The sequence below is a fragment of the Bactrocera oleae genome, chromosome 6 (assembly GCF_042242935.1).
Source record: "Bactrocera oleae isolate idBacOlea1 chromosome 6, idBacOlea1, whole genome shotgun sequence".
Taxonomy (NCBI): domain Eukaryota; kingdom Metazoa; phylum Arthropoda; class Insecta; order Diptera; family Tephritidae; genus Bactrocera; species Bactrocera oleae.
Window position 1 is genome coordinate 11,627,723 of NC_091540.1, and position 22,366 is coordinate 11,650,088.

The following is a 22,366-nucleotide window of genomic DNA, read 5'->3' on the forward strand; positions in this document are numbered from 1 at the left end:
ACAAGTACACATTTCTTTAGCAGTGCGGAGACAGTGTACAGTGGGCTAAAATGGATGTATTTGTTGTGAATTTTTTAATATAATGAAAAGCAATACTCATTCGTTATGAAAATAATATATTCACTTTTTTATTATTAAAAATATCAGCTTTGATAATTTTAAAAATTTTTGAAAACTTTTTTAATCAAACAAATTTTTAAATAAAAATTAGCTTAATCCCAACTGAATTCTTCTCTACATGCAACGCAACCAGCATAGGATTTCTCTTAAAAATCTTAGTATATTTTTAAAAATACTCATAAAAACTTTTCTCTACTTTAAAATTGACCAAACTTAATTAAAATTGCAGGGCAGATAGTCTTAACTTTTTTACTGTTACTTGGTTCTAACTCTTTAAGTATGTTTTTTGGATTTATTTTTAATAAAAAATTGGCTCTCAGTAATATTGAATATTTTCAGTATTATAACTTACCTTAATCCTTGTCTAACATGAATTGTCAAGTTCTTGTTATTAACTAACCTTATACCACAATAATTGAAATCAAGCCTCTATAGAATATTAATTTCATATTATTTTTATAATTCCACAAAATATGCCATATTTTCTAGACAGTTTAAAAAAAAAAGTTTTTCCAAAAACCAACCACTGTAGCAAAACGGACGCATGCGCTGCGATCAGTCGATAAGCACGTCTGATATTCGTGGAATTTTCGGTTGTTCACAACAATGTTTTTTCCTTTCTGTATACTTCTATTTTTGTTTTGCATGGCTTTGCCGCAAAACATCCGTACATCCGTTCAGGCGCTTCCACTTCCACTTGTATGCCAGGCTAATACGACAAAAACCGAGCACTCCAGTTGTGTTTAGTTCCGGTTTTTTGCCCGTAGGTGCATAATAGGCATAAATAACATAAATATATATAGAATATAAATAAGTACAAGTAGTGTGTGTGTATGGCAGAATATGTTTTGAGATATTTAGTTGTCAGTGTATTGACTAGTTCCGCTCCAGCAAAGAAATTTCAGCTGTTCACACGGCATGTGGGAGCGCTCAATCGCACGCAGCCAAAAATAGGAATACAAGCGGTACGTCGAGCAGCTTGCCAGCGAGGGGTGGGCGGCATTGCAGACCATGTGATGTGTGAATTTTGTGCCGCTACAAAAATTTCCGACATTTCTAACCCAATTCCATTCAACACATCACAGTCACAGGCGCATTTGCATCTGGACAAATTTATGTTTATCGCTTTATTGCCAAAGGGTGTTTGTATGTATGTATGCAGTTGGTTATTTGTGTGGGAATGCCTCAATGTCATGAACTAATGCCACATGCTGCATACAATTGGCTTTCATACACTCAAACATACATATGTACATACAACATCTATATTGTTGCAAGAATGCAGCGCTTGCGGCGTTCGGCTATTACTTAATCCATGGCGCATTAACGACTGCCACGAGTACATACGAGTATACCATATAAGTATGTATGTATGTATATGTGTATATATTTAACTAAATTTCATAAATAAACTCGTTTTATATATGTGCCGCATTATGTGTGTATTTGTATTTATGTGAAGTCACAAGCAGCCCACATTTGTGCCTAAAAACTGAACGTTCGCACAATATGAGCTACATGCGGAAATATTTAATTTACAAACACATACATACATCTACCTAAACCATATGTGTGTGATAAGTGCAAGCGTTCATAAAAAAAAATGTGTTTATATGTCATGAGGTCCTTTCGGCTGTACGCGGCGCGTAGATACGACATGTGCAACATACCGCGCTCGCTGTTAAATGTCTAGTTGTTGGTTTTGTTGTTATAACAATAACTGGTAAGAGCAGCAGCAGTGGCAGCGGCAAAAATTTAATGCAATGCTTCATTAATTGCTTGCACCCCATGTTTCTTCATTTGGTTCTATACACACATGCATACATACATACATGCATGTAAGGCTCAGCTGTGGCGCATCAATCAGCTGATGGAAATTTTTACCGCCGCTGCTTTTCAAGGACAAGGACAAGGATATGCACACATAGATTTGTGCCGAAGTTGCCTGGTTGGCCTTGCTGGCGTTCACATGCCGCACTCGGTGCGCTTTTTTGCACATGCACACAAAGTATTGCAATAGTTTGAATAAGCAAATACAGAAAAAATATTGTGCGAGCGATTTTTACTGGAATTACTAAGTATAGTTTTATGTTGCCATTACGCGCAGCTGCCTTTCAGCAGGCACACATATACGGCGTAGCGTCACACGGGAGTCACATGCCGCATATATCAAATAACTTCGGTGTTTTGCCACACAGGCAGCTTTGGTGTTAAAAAAAATCTCTGAGGGAAGTTGGAATTGTGCCGAAAAAGTAAATAAAATAATTTCAAAATCTGACCAGATGACCCACTTTTTTTTTGCAAATGCATTTGTTATATAATATCTGGTTTGTGCACATTTGGCTGTTCCCGTTATGTTACTGGTTTTGCTTGGATTTTTTTTTTTTTTCGTTCAAGAAATATTATATGGGTCAGCATACCGTTTTCTGGTTATTAGGTTAGTGATTTTTTCTCATCTCTATTTTCAAAGCTCATAAGCATAAACACGTTTCAAATATACTAAAAAGCTAATCTAATAGACCTTGATGATTTGTTTTGTACAACGGTGAACTTAGCATTAATCAGCAAACAGCTCAAGCTTTTTCATATCATTCATATCATTCTTAATACTTAATTTTATTACACCCTGAACTGGGTATATTAAGTTAGGAAACGTTAGAGACCCTATAAAGTGTATACTCGTATATAAATGATCAGCGTGTCGAGCTGAGTCAACTTAGCTATGTCAGTCTGTCTGTATTTATGCGAACTAATCCTTCAGTTTTTGAGATATCATTCTTAAATTTTGCATATGTCTTTTCCTCACCTAAAAGCGGCATATAGCTGCCATACAAACTATAGGAACGGAATCAAGTGCTTGTATTGAAAACTTTTTCATTTGGCGAGATATCTTCAAGAAATTTTATGTGAGTTATTGCCTAACGTAATCCTCAAATCTCCGAAAAAGTTGTTCAGATCGGATTACTATAGCATATAGCTGCTATACACACTAAACTATCGAAATTAAGTGCTTGTATGGAAAATTTTTTAATTTGACGAGATATCTTCACAAAATTTGGTATAGGTTATTATCCAAGTCAACGTTGCAATCCCCGAAGAAAATGTTCAGATACAATCATTATAGCATATAGCTGCCATACAAGCTGACCGATCAAAGCTCTTGTAAGGATTCTTTTGTATTTGTAAAGCGTATTATAGCTTCGCTGCAACCGAACTAACGTTTTTGCTTGTGTTTAACATTTAAAAAAAAAAGAGCTTTAAAGCTTCTAGAAAATTAAAAAATCGATAACTTCGTCTGCGCGCGGTGCTCATCAATTTTCTAAACCAAGGCACTTCTTCGCTTTTGGAAAATCAAAAAAACTAATTACTTAAACATTTAAAATTTTAATCAAATTCGCTTCGTAAATGTCGTAATTACACGCTACCGAAAGTTCGCCACGCGTCCACTTATACCCAATCGCTGCTTGGCAATCATCAATCACATCATTGCTGAGTACTGTTGTTTTTTAATGCTCCTGCCAGTCATTTACATTTATCAAAATTTTACGAAAACTGAATATATTATATATTTCAAGGGCTGCATTGACGATTAAGTTATCAGCACGAAAATATGGTAATAACTTCAGCGCAAGCAGACAATTAATCAATCAAAAGTTGAGCGGTTTTGATTGCAGCTTACGCAGCGGAACACACTCACATACAAACTTATATATATATATATGTGTGTGTGTGTGTTTGTGTGCGAAAGCGATTGCATTTGTGCAAACCAATTATAGTGGAGGCGTTGGCGTTGTTTACGGTTTGAGCTGCTTCGTTTATAACGATGGTGTGTTGAAGCTTTCGTACTAAATACAAACATAAGCAAGCTTCTTTATACTTTAAGTTGTGATTTCTGCGCTGACGAATCGTTTAACTTAAGTACTATGTGACAATACAAATTATTTGAGCGAATTTGCTGCTTTCCGATACGCTAACTTCCTGGTTTCATGCCTAACAAGAGGAACATAACCTCATACCACCTATTGCGGGGCACTTCTGAATTTCTATTTGCCGGCGCCGACACTACTGCTGGCCGTTAGTATTTAAACTGCCTACACTTAAGTGCTCTTGTATGTGATTTTCTTCATGAAGTAAATATTTAAACATTTCAATAAATTGTATTGATTTGGTTGCTGGGAGGTCAACTGATTTCGCGGCGCCCAGCATTATTCTACTCATCCGCAAGTTATAAAAGTTTTTAACTATATACAATCTGCTTCAAATAATACTAATGTAGATCCACCGCTACTCAGTATATTGTAACTCAAGGTATATAGATTTTATTTATAGATGCATTAAATTAGTTACTCGTACTATTTAATTTTATGTTACTATTATTAACTTATTGTATATATACCGTTTTGTATTTCAATTTCAAGTTATACTTCGTGATAGCGAACCGGTTTTGCCAACGGTAACCTCACTAAGCAACTGCAAGTAGGCAATGTATGGCAAATAATTACATTAATGTCGAATACAACTACTTAAGTACTCTTAATTATAATAAACATCTGTATATCAATGAGAAACGTGTCGGTACTCAGACACATGAATGTTCAATTATTAATACAAATGCTGGCTGAGAAAAAAAACTAACGCATTGTAAGTGCCGATAAAGGGTAATTGCAAATATTGACGCGATGTCTGGGTGATGCGATTGATAATGACAGCCTTTTAAAGGTAAAAAACCAAATACTAACAAAGAACACGTGGTTATTGTTAGTTAATAGAACAGTGAAACGCGTTTATGAGTTTGAGAAAAAAAAATTTTGTAGTACAGTAAAATAAATTATATTATAAAAAGTGCTGTTATCAAATTATTTTTTTTTTTTGCAAAAAATTAAAGACTTTTAATTTACTCATTTTTCAAACCGCAACAAAATTTATTTTGCCAAAAATAGTGTGGTTATTTGCGAAAACTGTTAATTTGGCGCATGTTTGAGAATTCGTTTTTTGTATTATAAACGCAAATGTGTGTCATATGCACTCACATTTTTAAGTATAAGTATTAAGTAAAGTAAGTTTGCCACGAAGCTTATGAAACACAGAAGGAAATGTCGTAAAACCTATAAAATATCTACATACATATGTTACATGTTTATACATATATATGATCAGCCTCAAAAGCTGAGTAGCTTTTGCCACGTTCTTTTCTTCTAAAGCAGTTGCTAACTTGTCGGAATCGCCAATGTCAGACCATTATTGCATATAATTGCCATACAAACTGAACGTTCGGAAACCAGTGTTTGCATGGACAACTTTTTCATTTGACGAGATATCTTCACGTCCAAAGAAATTGTTCATTTTTTTCTTTTTTACTTTTAATGATCCTGTCAGAAATTCTGCTGTCAACGCGGAAGCACACTTTTTCCGACGCACTGCCGGTATGACGTCGTAATGACCGATTTTTGTATATTTACCTTTGAAAATTTTACAAAATCCTTACCAAATATGTATCTGCGGCGTAATAAAAGGTTTATGTAAAATATTTTATTTTTTATATGGAAAAATAGGGTGCTTTTTTTGCGCGACGAAATGTAACCCCGTAAAGCTTATAGAGTTTCCATTTTCCATTCGGATCAAGTGCTTCGAAAAAAAAACAACAAGAAAATCACAATATAATTTTTCCCTAGGCCTTTACCACCATAAATATCAAAAAAGTGGGTTGAAGGTAAACTAGTGAATAATTTTTGTTTGCTAAACTTTATATTATTACTAAGTAGTACTGCGAGCTAAACACCAAAACTGCCGTTAAACTCGAGTTTATGCCATAATTTGCAATTATATTAATTTAAAACATAGCTGTATGCATGTATGTGTGTAAATATTATATTATATGTTAGACAACATGCATTTAAATCGTTAAATCTAAATTTAGAATAAACCTGATTTTTTCAGCGGACATTGCGGTTATACTGCTTATATGTGCATATACATATGTATGTATTTTAATATGTAAATATGTGTGAGTTGTATTGCATGTGTATGTAAGCTTGAATGGGTTAGTCTGTTATCAGCTTCTACAATTATTAATATTTATTTAAATTTTTTTTTATGATTTCATATTTTTTATAAACATTTTTTTCACTGCATGCTTGCTTGTTATGCAGTCGATTTTTTTTACATGACTATAATGTATGTACTTGTGTAAGAAATATATTGCGTTGTTTCAAATCGTTTCAGTTATCGTTTCAGCTGGCGCATGCTGCCACTAAAAGCGCCAACGTTACTGCCTGCGCTGCCACTTTGATGAATGCGCGCTATTGTGTATTTGAAATTAATCCAAAGTGCTTGCGGTGAATCACATATGTACAGGCAGGCGGAGTGGTGTGTGTTGTGTGAAATGGGTTATAATGTAAAAAATGTTTTAATAATATATAAAAAAAATTACAAAAATAAAAAAAAACATTTTTCATAGCACTTTTATATAAATCTATATTATTTTTATTATTTTAAATATGCTAATCAAACTACTATATTAATTCATTTCAAGCGCGCGCATAGAGGTTTATATGTCTGCGACACTTTTTTTTGTATAAATTTGCTTATAATTATTTACATTTTTTACAAATTCATATTGCTAGTTGGATATGTGTGTGTGTGTGAGTGCGCTGAGCGCCTATCTAGGCGCACGTGTAGACATTTGCATGCAAATGAGCAGCCTAACCGCCGCAGACGGCTCACCTCTGCCCAGCGCCAAGCACAACTCATCGCCCGCCGACTTGCGCTGGCGCTTTTGCTTAGATTAGAGTCAAAGTGGCAAGTCGTTGCAGCTGAGCGATTATGCGTTCATTTGTCGCTCAGCAAATTCTGCGCTACACGTATGTATGTAAGCGTTTGTGTGTGTATATGAGTCTGGCGCTGCACATGCCCAGCTGTCCATATCAAATGTTCAATGACAGCAATGCATACAGCCCAGCCACTGAGCTGTTGATAATCGAGTTAGTTTATGTGCTGAAAAATAGTGCAGCAGCAGCAGCAAACGTTGTAGCGTAGCAGTATATGTATGTACAAAGATGTACAACAACAGCAAAACAGTGGCATGCTTTGTGGTCTGACTTAAAGATGTATGCACAAATGTATGCTTGTATGTTTGTATATATGTATGTAAGTTTGAGTGTATCAATAAATAAAGTTGACAGCTATACAAGTACAATTTCACATACAGACCATACATACGCATGTAAGTATATTTTTACACACACATACATACAGCACACACATGCTTGGCGGCCCATAGTCACATTAGCACAAAGGAGCCAATGCATCCCTATAAATATGTTCACACAACCGCTTCATAATCTATTTAGTTGCATGTTTTAGTGGCATAACATGGTACAGCCATAATTCATGTCGCATATTCATATACTCATATATAAATATTTGTATGTGTGTGTGTGTGCTTAACAGCGCTGCCAACATTGCTTTGCCTTTGGCTGCCTTTTATGGGTCAATCAAGTGTTAAGAATTTATGACAGGCGTTTATTACTATGCAACTATCTATCTTTCTACAGATTTATAATACGTCATTCTCCAAAGTTGTATGCACATACACACACACACACACACATAATAAATATTTAAACACCCTATGAGAAATGACTTTATTACTTTATTATTGATATATTTTGCTGCTACTTAGCCATATTTCTTAATATTTTATAACGCTTTTGCTTGCATATGTCTATGTATGTGTGTTGTTGTAATATCTGAAATACATACGTACATACATATATGTATATGTAGCTGTGTTTATTCTTGTTTTTGTGTTATTTGTACACAGTATCGTAAATCTGTAAGCGCAACTTAATGCCAATGCGAAAAAATTGCTGAGCAATGAAAGAATTACTGTCGTGTAAATGCGATTTATTCAACAACAAATGCCATTGTACGTCGCATATGAGCGTAAGCGCTACTCACTTAACATCAAAATGCTTAAATAAATAGTAATAAATCAAAAATATTGTAAATAATAATAGTAAATAGTGAATTGCTGCTGTTTGCTGAAATATATGGGTTTACGCTTCGCCACTCGCGAAAACCAAACATGAATATGTATGTATATACATAATTTAATTATAATATATTGTAGTATTCTTTCATTTAAAGCGCAGCAATTATCATACAAAATACGTCATTTATACGCTTAAATAATACATTTTTTTATGCTTTTAAATTTTTTCTGGTATTTTTCTATATCTGCTAGTTATACAAGTAAAACTATTTGAAAATTTTAAAAAAATTGCAATAAATTTTTTTTTAAATCATCAGATTTTTAATGAAAAATTCGGTTTAACAGCAAATCGTAGTTAACTAAAAAAATGTTACAAATTAATTAAATAAATTCAATCACGTAATTTTTTTTTATAGCTTTAGTTTTTTATAAAGAAAAGTTGTTTTTTAATGCCTTTATTTAATATTATATTATATTGTAAATAAGTAACTTAAAATAACAGACTTGTGATCAGCCACAGTCTTTATTATTTTTGTTACAACTTTATGGTATACTTTTTCTTCTAGTTTATTTTTATACACTGAACGAAATGAATATACAGAGTATATATACAGAGTATATATATATTTGATCAGTGTGGCGAGTTTATTTAGCCATGTACGTCTGTGTGCTTACATATACACGAACTATTTTTGAGATCTCGTCTGAAATTTTGCACATATCCTTGTCTCACCTGCTGTTCGTGTGTCGCAACGGCGAATATCAGATCACTGTAGCATATAGTTGCCATATAAACTGAACAATTGGTATAAAGTGCTTGTAAGAAAAACTTTTTTATTTGACGAGTTGTCTTTATGAAATTGGGCATAGATTTTTGCTCTAGACAATAATACAATCGCCGAGGAAACTGATCTACAAAAATCCATTGAAAGATTTTTTGTACTCCTTTATGCTATAAAAAATGCAATTGGGAAGCATATTACAAGTATATACTTTGTCCTTATAAATTTTCAGTTTGGTTAAAAACTAAGGCTATAACTAGAAATATAAAAAAATTGTATTTAAATTAATAAATTTTTGTAACTAAGCGGGTATTCTAGTCTAGAGACAAGAATTTTAGCAAATTTTTACAGTCATCTGATATGAAAAAAGAGATTATCAATCTGCAATGATGTCGCAATTGTATGAACTAGGGATTAGTGAAAAAAAAATGTGTGACAAAATGGCTACTGTTTGAAAAAAAATAATTTTTTTTTATTTGCTTATATTTTTTAAAAATAGTAAAAATTGAAATTTGGGGATGAGGCTAGTTCATACTAAAGCGAGATCTATAAAGAAGATTAAGATAAAGAAGAAAATTTCAAGCATTTCTAGAATAATATATTGTAATTAAAAAAACGAATATATGTAGTAAGACGCCATTATTTGTTTTTGATTAGTTGCCAACAACTATAGCATGTATATATGTATATGTATATATGTACATTGATAGTCAATTATGTGTTTGACTATCTGATCGTACTGTCCCTTTGAGCAAATAAAACTGTCTGTCTTTGATTGTAGGCCCTCGTAAACCTCGTAATATAGCTTCTATTATTCCTATTATCTAAGAAAATTAATACAAAAATCTCTCTGTATGTATGTATATAAACTGAAGTAAACAACTTTTGATGTTAAGCCGCAACTCTTTGTAGCTTGAAGAATATGTCACTCATACGCCACCTCGCACCAAATAATCGACTCGTTATTTATACATGTATGTATTCATGCTTGCATGTGTTTTTTATCTGCTGGGGTTCTCAACTACTTACAGTTATATAACTACAAGTGTCATACAAGCATGCATATGAATATATGTTCAAATAAAGCTGCAAAAAACGCTATTATTATTTAGCTACAAATGCAGTTGACAGCTAATTTACTTTGCCCTCCACAACTGTGCTGCAGTACGACACTTGTAGAAATTTCTATAAATTATAAAATTGTTCTACGCGCACATGCTTGTGTATGTGTGTGTGATATGTATATATACATATATAAGCATATACAAGTATAAAATTGCATATTACACAAAAATTTATGGACGTTGTTGTAACATCTGCTTATGAAGTAACAACCGCATGACAGATTTAATTATATTTATTACGTTTAAAATTTATAGCACTCAAACGAGTAAGCTGACAACTGCTTGAGGCCAATGCAAGGCTCCTTAGGGTATTATTAATAATTTGAAATTTATTTGAGTAGTGATATTAGCGGCTGTGCAATGTGAATTAGAGCACATTGACTTTGCATTAAAGAGGTTGAAGTAGCGTTCAATTAAAGTAAATAAAATTAAAGTAAACATAATTAAAGTAAAAAAAATTTAGCAAATCAAAGCAAATTCTTAGAAATATTGAACTAATTTAGTATAACTATACATATAAATGTCCAGAACTAAAGCGTATAATTTTGTTTTAAAAAATGTTAGTAATAATTAAATACATTAAATTTTAGTAATAAAGGCAACTTGGAAATTTTTCGCAGTTATTTAATTTTTTGATTCAAGAAAATTTTTCAACATTTTAAAAATATTTTAGCAACATTGTTGTTTAAACCGGAATTTTGAACTATTTTCTATTGCCTAAATTTTTTCCGTATTTTTGCTCAACTAACAATTCAGCTCAACTGAATGTGTCTACCAACAATGCACCACCCGACTCTCCAGCTGATCAGTCTTCTTGTAATCTTATACTATGCTGGCTGTCTGTCTGCTAGACAGCGCCTAACTGCCGCTTCCTTGTTGCTCGGTTCCTTATCCGCCGACGCCGACATCAACGCCGGCAACACTGAAGGCGCATGCAACTTTGTAAAGCTGAAGTTTTAAGTGTTCGAGTGCTAGCCAATGCCAACGGGCGTTTATATGCGTTGTATGTATCTATGTATGTTTGCAGGATAGTCTGTGAAGCAACAAGAAAACTAAAAAAAAAAAAATTTAACAAGTGTAAAAAATCAAAAAAAAAAAAAAAACAACACAAACAAACAAGGAAAGTGCCGTTTTGCCACTACCCAGCAATTGTCCGGCTGATAATCTGCTCAGTCGATGCCATATTGCCACACACTGTGTTTTTGTTTTTGCACATATTTTTATTGCAGTGTGTTGTGCTGTTTACGCCATCGCCTTGACTTGACAGCAACTGACCGTTCTGTTTTGCTCTCGGATGCTCCACTTTCACATTTTCACTACTCACTAACTGCCAACACACCCCGCCATGGGTTCCACAACTGCCGGTTCATCATGATCTATTGTCGAGCGGCTTAGTATTGTGTTTTGTTGTTATTGTTGTTGTTGTTATTGCTACTGTTGCTGTTGTTTAGAAAGTGACGTGGCCCATTGTCCTTTACATAAGCAGCTACTTAGGCACTTGCAATACCACACACATACAAATGAACGCGTGCAACTGCTGTTGGCTGCGCCTGTGTGGGTGACTATGTTGCTGACTCTGGTGTTCGTTGCTTAGGGATTTACACATGTCAAGTCATGTTGTTTGGCGTATTTATTACATGTTGTTGTCCTTCACTAGTTTTGTTGCTGTTATTTGTGTTGTGTTGTCCAGAGCTTGTTACTCACTTCATATAATATGTGTGTCTGTGTGTGTGTGTTAGTACTTTTATTTCATTTTGCCCAGTTAATTCTAAAAAATTCCTTCGATTCACATTTTCACTCATCCTCTCTTTTGGGCTAGACATTGGCGTGTTGTATCTAATATATTATTATGTATGTATGTGTGTGTGTGTGTATGTGTAGAAAGCTGTCTACTGCACATTGTAAATACGAGCATGTTATTGTCCCAGCAATTTTGTTGTCAGTTCTGTTGTTTATATAGCAATTTTGCTTATGTTTCGTGCATGGAACAAGACACCATCTACTTTGTCCCCTACTTTGTGTACAGTTAGCTGGATTACAAGCGAAATTGTATGGTTCGAAATTTAATGATGGTAAATGCTATGCTGTAAGCTCAGTTGAAAATTTTACTAAGGGTAAAGTGAAAGAGGTAAAGTGAAGAGAAGAGGAAGCTTTTGAAATTAATTTACTCACTAACTATTTGATGGTTAAACTTTCGGTAGGAAAATATTGGTTTAAGTTTCACATCAGTGTTTTAGTTAAGCAGTATTGCTCAATTACACAAAGGCATTTCGAAAAGCACTTTAAACTTATTTTCACCTTTAGGCTGTCACGTCCATAAGCGACTTTGACAGCCTCTGCTATCGCTTTAATGCTGTCTTATAGCACAAACAGTCACCGACATACCACCCTTCCGTACTTACCGTCCGTATCAAACCAAATTTGTCAAAAGTTATGCCCGTAATGTTTAATAAGACAAAGGACGAATTTCTGTCCAAGTGAGATTCATCGAGTTTGCGTTAACCCCACGACCTAACCTTTGCCCGTAGTGACAACGTAGAAATCATATAAAGTATAAATATTAATAAATAATTGTATTCGACTAGGATTTTTAATTAGTTTAGGAATATTTGAAATATATGAAGGCCTATTTTTTAATTACTACAAAATATTGAGACCTGCAACCCTGCGTTGTACGAGAGCAATCAGCTGACTCGTTTCTACAAGAATAATCCAATTATCGCGAATATCTCACGTTACAGACGGTAGAAGCGGTGGTGAGATTACATTGCGCTCTCATAAGAAATGTAGGTCGTAACAGCTGATATGTTCTATGATTTTGCATCGGTCACTCACTGAAACATAACTCTTGTAATCTGTGCATAGATAGCAAAAAAAAAAGCGAGAGAAGCAATTTTGCCAATACAACATAGGTGAATAACTTCCAGCTCTTGAAATTTAGAGTCTACCTTAGAACACGCTATGTTGCATAAGCTTATTTACAGCACGATATCGGTATGAATATCTTGCCACTAACTAATATACACTCAGCTGCTGTCTTTAAGAATCCGTTATACATACAAACATATTTATATATGTATGTATGTTCATTGTATGGACAATTTGGAAAGTCATCGTTGTGATTACAAAAGCCTTAAATTTTCGTTGGTCAGTTCTCCTTATAAGTACACAGGAATGTTGAAAATACCAGCAATTAAATATTTCCAAAACAATTGCATAAAATAAAAAAATAGTTCGCCGATATTAAAAAATTAGTAAAAATTAAATTGCGCATTAGATATTTTTTTTTAAAACGTGTGACCTAAATTTGCGAGTGGTAGACAATCTCATCAGCAATAGTGAGAAAGAAATGTATGCTTACATATGTACATATATACATATATGCCTGTTCACATATAAAGTTGACGAATCACAAATATTGTGCACACATACACACATATACTAGATAAATAAAACCCACGGTGGCATTCATACATAAATATGTACATTTAAGTTGCTTTGTTCATATGTATTTTTAAGTGCAAATATTTTAATGTAAATGTGCCTTAGAATAACAGTCAGCGAAGCAAATTGTATGCCAGACTTTATGCCTGCAGACATGCGTTGGTTAATTCGCAAAACGTGGTCGCGCGCTGATCAATGGCGCTCGCGTCCGCCTTCTTAACACACGGCAGTTTGGTCGATAGTAACAAAAAAAATTACTATTTTGAGATAGTGTAGAATTTTTTGGCGAAAACTCGTAAACAAGTGACGTAGGTAGGCATACAAAAGAAAGATTAGCAAACGCAAACGCCACACACACATGCATACTTACACTATACACACAGTATGTACATTTGTTTTCATTGTAAATACGGTCATAAACTGTTATCGTAGCATTAATAAAAATTTAAGTAGATAAGTATAAAACAATAGTCATTTCTTAGAATCCAGATAGCATAATTAATTGTTATTATTTTTTAGATAATTTAGGGTTATTGTTTTTGTAGTTTTCTAAACAATTATACGTACATATAAAAGGTCTACATATGTAGGTAAATAAAGCGTGTTGTAAAATTAACGAAGGTTTGAAAGTAAATAGAAGACACAGTTTTTAGATAGGGTTATTTATAAAATAACACATCGGGCAAATGTCCTGCACGGCTCTTCATACACATACGCACTGGTTTGTCGAAATTTTCGCTGACTATTCTGCATAAATATGGCTAAATTGTATTGATGCAACGTTGAATCTACTCCTTTAAAGCACGCGTGGCTGTTGGCTTGTTGCAATAGACTTTTGATTATAAATAGCTCCATAAAGAGAAATCTAATGTTGTTATATCACACGATCAAAACGGGAGAGTACACGACCTGTAAATGTCATGCAGTAATTGTTGCGCTTCATATGCTGTATGACATGTGGCGCCAAGCTTTCATTATTTTTCGAATATTGTTCCATAATGAAGACACCTTGTTCTGTCGTGTAGCGCTCCAATTTTTACTAAGCCCAACTATCAGCTGTTGTTTGGTTTTTTTCTTCTTTACTTTACTACTACATAAACAGCGGCCAAGTTAAATCTTGCGTGAATTTTGGTACACCCTGTATATAATTTTATTATTGTTAATGTATACATGTTTGAAAGCGATTACGTAAGCTCGCAGCCGCGTTCGTAATATGAATATTCGCTTGTACCTATTGCAAGGCGGCTTGAGACAATTGTTTACTTATTGATAAGCTAACTCTTAAATTAAATAAATATTTTTGTAGTTGTGAAAACTAATAAGGACTGATGATTTTTGCGTTTATATGTGAATTAAAAGTTTAAATAGCTTATAACTAGTTAAAGGCTAGTTATTGTCATTAATGTTTGGCGAATATTTGCATGCCCTTTGTGGCTTTGTTTGTGGTGACCAAGAGCTTACGTTAGCTTGAATAACTTCGATTATCCAAGTTCGAAAGAGTTCTCATAAATCGTCTTTGTTATTGGCTCATGCCTCAAGCGAATCGTCTGGTTTGAATGCATTAAACCAGTCAGCTGTCCAGCGCATACGATGACTCTCAAATACGCTAAAGTACCCTTATCGTTTATAGTTATTTTATATGTGGCGTCTCGAGGCTCTAATTTTTGCATGCGTTGTTTATAGGCGCTTAATAGTTTAAAAAAAAAAAAATTTCGTTTAACTTTGCACTTAGACATAATAATTCTATTAATTGATTGCAAATATAAACGAGTATAAGCTTTCAATTCATAATAACTTTAAAGTTTTTGCATTCAAGCATCTTGAGCACACACGCCACAGCTCTTATAGAAAAAAAATTTATTTATTTATATATATTTTTTTTTTATTAATTTAAGTAATATTTATTCAATGCATACTTAAAGTTCATTATAATTGTTAGCGTAGATTTCAAATTGATAAGCAATTGAAAAGCTATAGTATTCTAATTATTTTTTATAAATTGCAGGATGTAACTGCTTGTGGCGTATGGCAATATGGCTGCACATGTCAATAATTAAAACAAAACAAATTATAACTATTTTGAATAGTTTCGACACGTGTTGTACTTTATACACTATATAAGACTGCAGTTGAAGCTGTTATAGTATGGCTTTCCTAAATATATAATAACTATTAATTACTAATATATTTTTAAATCATATAAATTGAAATGTACAAAAAGAAATCTAATTTAAAACTTGTAAAATAGCAAATTGTACAATAAACTGGTAAAAGTACAATAATTTGGCATAAGTAGATAGAAGTCGTCTTCGATTCGCCACTTCTCTGCTCGCTATGCTTGATTGCTGCGTTCTTGTTAATTCATTTACATGTGAAAGCAGCAACAATTTAAGAGCAAACGTCGCTACCTCATTAGGGTGGCATAAGCGTATGCTTTTCTGTCGCTATTTATTTTAAATAAGCTATTTAACTTATACCAGTTGTTTGTTCGATACGCCGCTCTTTAAGTTTTGTCAAGTCGATTATCGAGTCGAGTTATATACATACCTATATATAGTATATATGAGTTTTGATTACACAAATACTTTTTGGTGCTGTAATACCAGCATATTCCACTATTTTTTCGAATCTACTTGGCGGAAAATTTTGGTATCAAAATATTATACTTTCACAAAATAATAATGGCTTGGTTCTCGCATTTAATGTTTTTGTTGTCGTTCTTCTCATTTTGTACGCACATCATACTATATCTTATCACTTCTTGAATGCTAGCTTTCTTTACTTCTTTTTTATACACACCAACATACTTGCATACATATGTATGGGTGTAGGAGCCAAGTTTGCATTGACTGCTTGTTGTATGGGTTCATTGTGTTCTTATCGGTAATCTTAGGCATACTAAAATATATTGTAGTACTATAATTTTAAATAAATATTTATACATAAATTATATGCACTTCCTTATCACTGTGATGGTCACGTTCCATAATAATTGAAAATTTGTTTATTTTGTTTTTTTCCAATTAAAACAAAAAATATCACAAAAAATTATAACGATGTTTTCAAATAAGACCTGTTTGGTGTTAAGCGATAATTTTGTTCGGTTTAATACATAATTTAGTCTCTGCCTCTTTCACTCTTGTTTTATTAATATATGCTGGTTTAATGGCAAGAATTCTGTACATATGTGGAATAAAATTATATATGTATTTCGAAAATTTAAAATATTTACGAACCGCGACAAGCCGTAATCACAATGTGCAAAATATGTTTTTAGACAAAAACGTTGTTGTTAATTCAAGCGCCGACATTCTATTTGCCACATTGCCACATTACTCAACAGTCCCATGTGACAAATTATTTAAATTTGAAAATAAATTCCTTAATTTTAGACCCGCTCTACTTCATTGCCTCGCATTTCATTATTAAACTAACAAATTTATGACGTTGCTCCATTTAGAATAGAAGAAACTGTCGCGCGCTATTTTTAGCAATCAGCGCTCACATTAATCTTATCACTTGAAGCTTTGTTTATTTACAATTAAATTCTTGTGTTTTTTGTCTTTTGTTGTTCTTGCTGCCATTTGACGACACACAACCTTCAGGCGTACGAACGATAAGAGCGCGCGGCGAGGGCTGTGGCATCAAATTAAACGACAGCGTGCAAAAAGTGTCAGTTGTGTGTGTGAGAAAAACATAAAGAAAATACAATACTATACTACGCTAAAGCTACTTAAACATATTATTATTAGTGCAAGAATCAACAACAAAAGCAACAGTAGCCAGACGCTGATGGAGACGGACATTCAGCGATAGCCTTCGCCATAAAAACTATAAAGTCCAGTTCATACTGGTAACACTGCTTGGATACTTATTCAATATATAATATATTTGTATATACTTACTTATATGATACTTATATATATACGATTATAGTTTTATTGCACTTCACTACTCATACGCATATCGCTCAGTACAAATGCTCCTACACACACTTATACTCGTATACGCAAACAATTGTCTGTTGATTTAATAAATTAACGTTCATTTCTAATTGACAGCACTCACAGATCGGTAAGCACACTAACTCGCATATACATATACATACACACATGCGAGTACATGCCGTTATGTGTGTGTGTATACTTTTGCCTGCCACATGCAGACACACTTGGAGCCAAATTGATGCGACAATTTTAAAACGTGCTTTAAAGTGGCGTTTCTTCTGCTTTTTCTGCACACAATTTGCGCTTTTTCGCAACTGTTCATTAATATGTTTTTTTTTTTGCGCTTATTGCACTTTGCTGTGTTTTGCAATTTTCCAATATTTTCAGCTTTTGTTTTTGCAATTTTTTCTCCTTGTTTGTTTTGTTTTTGTTGTTGCTCACATTTAATTAAACCGTCCAGCAGTTGTGAGCGCTTTGCACGAAAGTTTAATTTTGTGGAAGACAAAAATAGAATTACTTATTTACTTAAATTGTAGTAAGAGTAATTGAAAAGGAGGACGCAACAGTAGCAAAAACAAGCAGTCTGTCGCTTGTGTCAATATGGTAGCGTTAGTATCGGGTGTATTGTGGCTATTGAGTGTGGTCAGGCAGTCCGAAAAAGCTGTTAAAAATAAATATTCGAATTAGTGTTGCAGTGTCACGGAAGCAGCGTATTGAAGCTGCTTTAGAGGCAGCACAGCGCTGTTGCTATTATATAAATATATACATATGTATGTACTTCTTGCTGTATGAACACCCACTTTATGGAGTACATACATATGTATGTGTGTATAAAGTAGAATATTTTCTGCGTAAAAGCATGCAATTAAAATCAGTGAGCTATTCAAATGAAAAAATAATAATTATTTTCGCTTTTTTTCTAACTATTCTATTTTAAATAATAAATTAAAGCTAAATTTTTAATAAACCTTAAATTTTTATCAAAAATTATATTACTAAGTTAATGTAAGTATATACCCTAAATTTATATATTACTATTTCGTTTACAGCTAACTCGAACTTACAACATTAATCCACTAGATTTTCCATACACCTAGAGTTACTGTGCCATCTACAGTTTATTCTTCTGATAAGCTGCTTCATAGCTTAATTTAAGAAATGTGGCGAAAAGATAGAGCAACGGTTAACGATTGTTAGAGTTATGCTACGCAGTATCTGTTTTCCGTTTCAGTTAGTCAATGTCAAACAAGCTTTACTAGCAGTCGGCAGGCAATGACGAAAACACCGAGTGATTTTTTTCCATGAGCGTGCTATTTATAACTTTTCCGAGAAAGTTTCTCATAAAATCGCTCAGTTGTTAGGAGCAGAGGACCAGCACAGTATTAAGAGCACATGGTTGACTATTTCGGAACATTTTTTCATTTGGATAAATTTTCATATTTCAATATATATTTGTACATACATATATTAATAACCTTACACTCAAACTGTGCCTCTAAGCCGTTAGTTTAACCCTTATGTTAGTAACCGGATACCCACCGCGGTGTATTTGTGTGAATAGCTTAAAAAAATTCAATATTTCATTTTAAGCTCTCAAATCGTCGTTTTTTTAACTTAAAAGAAAGCTATTTGTGAGTTTGTTTAATTGATTTATTTTTTATTTTTTATATTTTTCTTTAAATTGTCACTGACTATTAATATTTGAAGTAAAAAATTTTTTCTAAAAAATTTTAATAATATAAACGAAATAATAATAATACTCAGATCGTGTTGCTAAAGGACGTCGGTAAAGTTGGTTACTAACATAAGGGTTAAGGCGACAGGCTCAGAGACTCCGTAATACTTTTTTTTTTATTTTTTGCATATCTAACGGCGTTCGAGTGCTGTTTTCCAACTAAAAAAAGTAAAAATATCTAGTGAAATCAACCACTTCACTAGTTATCTGCCGTGCAGTCCACCAGATTGTCGCCAGTATATGCTAATTGATTAATGAAAAGCTATTGGGGAGACAATAAAAACCAACCACGCCATAAACAAGTGGACCAACTATTTCTGTGCCATCGTCTACACCCTCCAGTGTCGCCATGTGGGCCAACGTCGCCTTTGCTATTGCTGCGCCCCTCCACGCCGCGCTAAAGGCCATTCAGTCATTTGTAAAATATATACATATTGTACATATATATATAAATGTATTTATTTAAATTCTAATGCATACAAAAACAATTAGTATGCAACACACACATAAACTAGACTATTTGCAAATATGACAGTATACACACACACACATACATAAATAAATTTATGCTGGCAAATATGTATGTCTGTATGTATGTGTGTGGACGCTTATCAGCAGACGAATGGGTACTCATAGCACAGCCAACTGCCAGACAGACGGCGTCAATCTGCTCTATGTACATACATACATACATATACGTATTAGGTGGAGGGTAGTGGTGGGGAGATGACCAACAACTTGAATGCGAAATATTGTTTAGCCCTCGTTGAAACGAACGCTCCACATGCGGCTGCTGATAGTGGGCATCGCACATAGAATAGTTGTTTGAGATGAAATTAAAATAAATGAAGTGATAAAAAATATTAAAAAAAAAAAGCAAAGTGTGAAAAAACGAACACCAGCGAATGTTCACACTATTTCATTTGATTACTGTCTGCAACTATATTGTATCAGACGTTACATACTAACGCAATGTGTAGCGTGCACACACATGCGTACACATGTGCACATCGCAAACGTGTTGTTGAAACGCGGCAGCGCCTCAGTATTTAATCGGTCACTTTGTGAGCGCTCGCTAAAGTGTTGGCAACGCGCTTAGCTGCAATTAATGTGCTGCCGTCTAGCGCTTTGCAGCGTTCGGTGGCGTCAAGTGCGTGCGTTTTATTACTACAGTATGTATGTATGTGCTTCGTGGGCCATATGCGAAATTCAAGAAGGCATTTTCATATATACAACTCTACATTTAGTTGTATGCAGATTTAATTATCGCACAAAAACCGGCGATAATGGTGAAAGCTAACCAGACAAGTGGCTCGTCAGACCGACATACAGGATGCATAGCTAGTCGAACGGATGTTCGGATTGTTTGGTGGGTGGCTGCATAGCAAAGCTGATGCTTATGAATTAGACAAACAATTATGGTGTACAAACATACTTCTATATATATATATATATACCAGATAAATGTATATGTAAATATTTATATTTTTTTAATATAAACAATAGTGAATACAAATGCACCTTCTAAATGCGCTGACTATAGCGTTTAATATTTGCCATATTTGAATAGTTTGCGGTAGTGCAAACATGCGTACTCGAAATTCTTTGGCACATTTATATCATGACACTTGATTCCGATTGTTCAGTATGTATGGCAGCTATATGCTGTATTGATCTGATATGAACAAGTGTTTGGGAGATTTTATTGTGGTCTTAGACAATAACTCATGCCAAATGTCGTGAATATAGCTCGTCAAACAAAAAAGTTTCCCATGCAAGTACTTGATTCCGATTGTTCAGTTTGTATGGCAGTTATATGCTTTGTAGGTTCGACTTATGTGCAGCTTCTTGGGGAAAATTTCTTATCGATATCTGAAAAACTGAGTGACTAGTTCGCATACAAGTATATCATATACAGACAGCCGAACATTGCTGATTATATGATCATTTATATATACATTTTATAGAGTATTCGAAGTTTCCTTCTAGGTGTTACAAACTTCGTGACACACAGAATATACCCTGTTCAGGGTATACCATAAATATTAATGAGGGAGCTTATAAAGATTATGCACTTAGGAAAGTGGAAACTAACGGATAAGGTAAAAAATGTGCAAAGGTAATCAGAAGCAAGCATAATTATTCATAAAATATTTTAATATATTTAAATTTTTTTTTTCGGAAAAAATTAGTAAAATATGATAAAAAATTGTATTTGAGAAAGTTTAGAGAATTTGGTCTAAAATAGTCAGTACCAACTTAGGTTTTTGTAAAATTATTCAAAAATAATAATGTTTTATAGAAGAATGCATTCACTTAAGTTATGTATATACTATATACAAGTAAATACACTTAAATTCCTATCCTTATCGGCAGACCTAACCACAAATAAACACAAGTAAACAATGAGCAAAAATTTAAAATTTTGCATAAAAAGTCCATAACATACCATAAAATTTGTCGTATTTGTGAAAGTATGGAAAAAATCAATTGCACTCCCGGTGTTGGCGTTTTTCACAGCTACTAGTCTACAGCATACAGCTGTTGAGCGTGCAAATACAAATTAATATATGTACATGTGTACAGGATAACTTACAGAGCGAGAACGCAGCAATTGCATTTAAAAAATAACGCGCATGCGCTAAGCACCAGCATCAGCACCGTTGTTTGTAAGGATACCGGCTGATAACAACTGTGGCAGAAAAACAGCTGACCCCGTTGCCGGGAAAAGGTAAAACTGTGTGTTGGTGCGTACATGTGTGTCTCGTTATTTCAGCTGAGCTAAGCCAAAGTGCTAAAAATAAATATGCTCAAAGTCTAATATACATATTTACATTTATTTAAACATATGCACTTACACATTAATAAACAAACAACAAAAATGCGGGTTATTTAACACTAGAACTACGAACCGGTCAAAATGACCGGTTGCGTCATTTATTTATACCATTTCCTCATTATTCCTATTTATTACCTTACGATAATGTTATGATTTTTATTAAATTTTTGTATAAAATAATACTATAGATAATTTTATTCTTGCGCTTCTAAGAGAGAGACCTATTTGAAATAGGTATAATATATAGTAAGTCTTCGTAGTTCTAGTGTTAAGACGATAGCAGGACATAAATATCCTCCGGGAAAGTCAAGATAGTTGTGTGTAAACGCAATAATAAATATAAATGTGCAATAAATCATGAATATGTATAATGCATAATAGT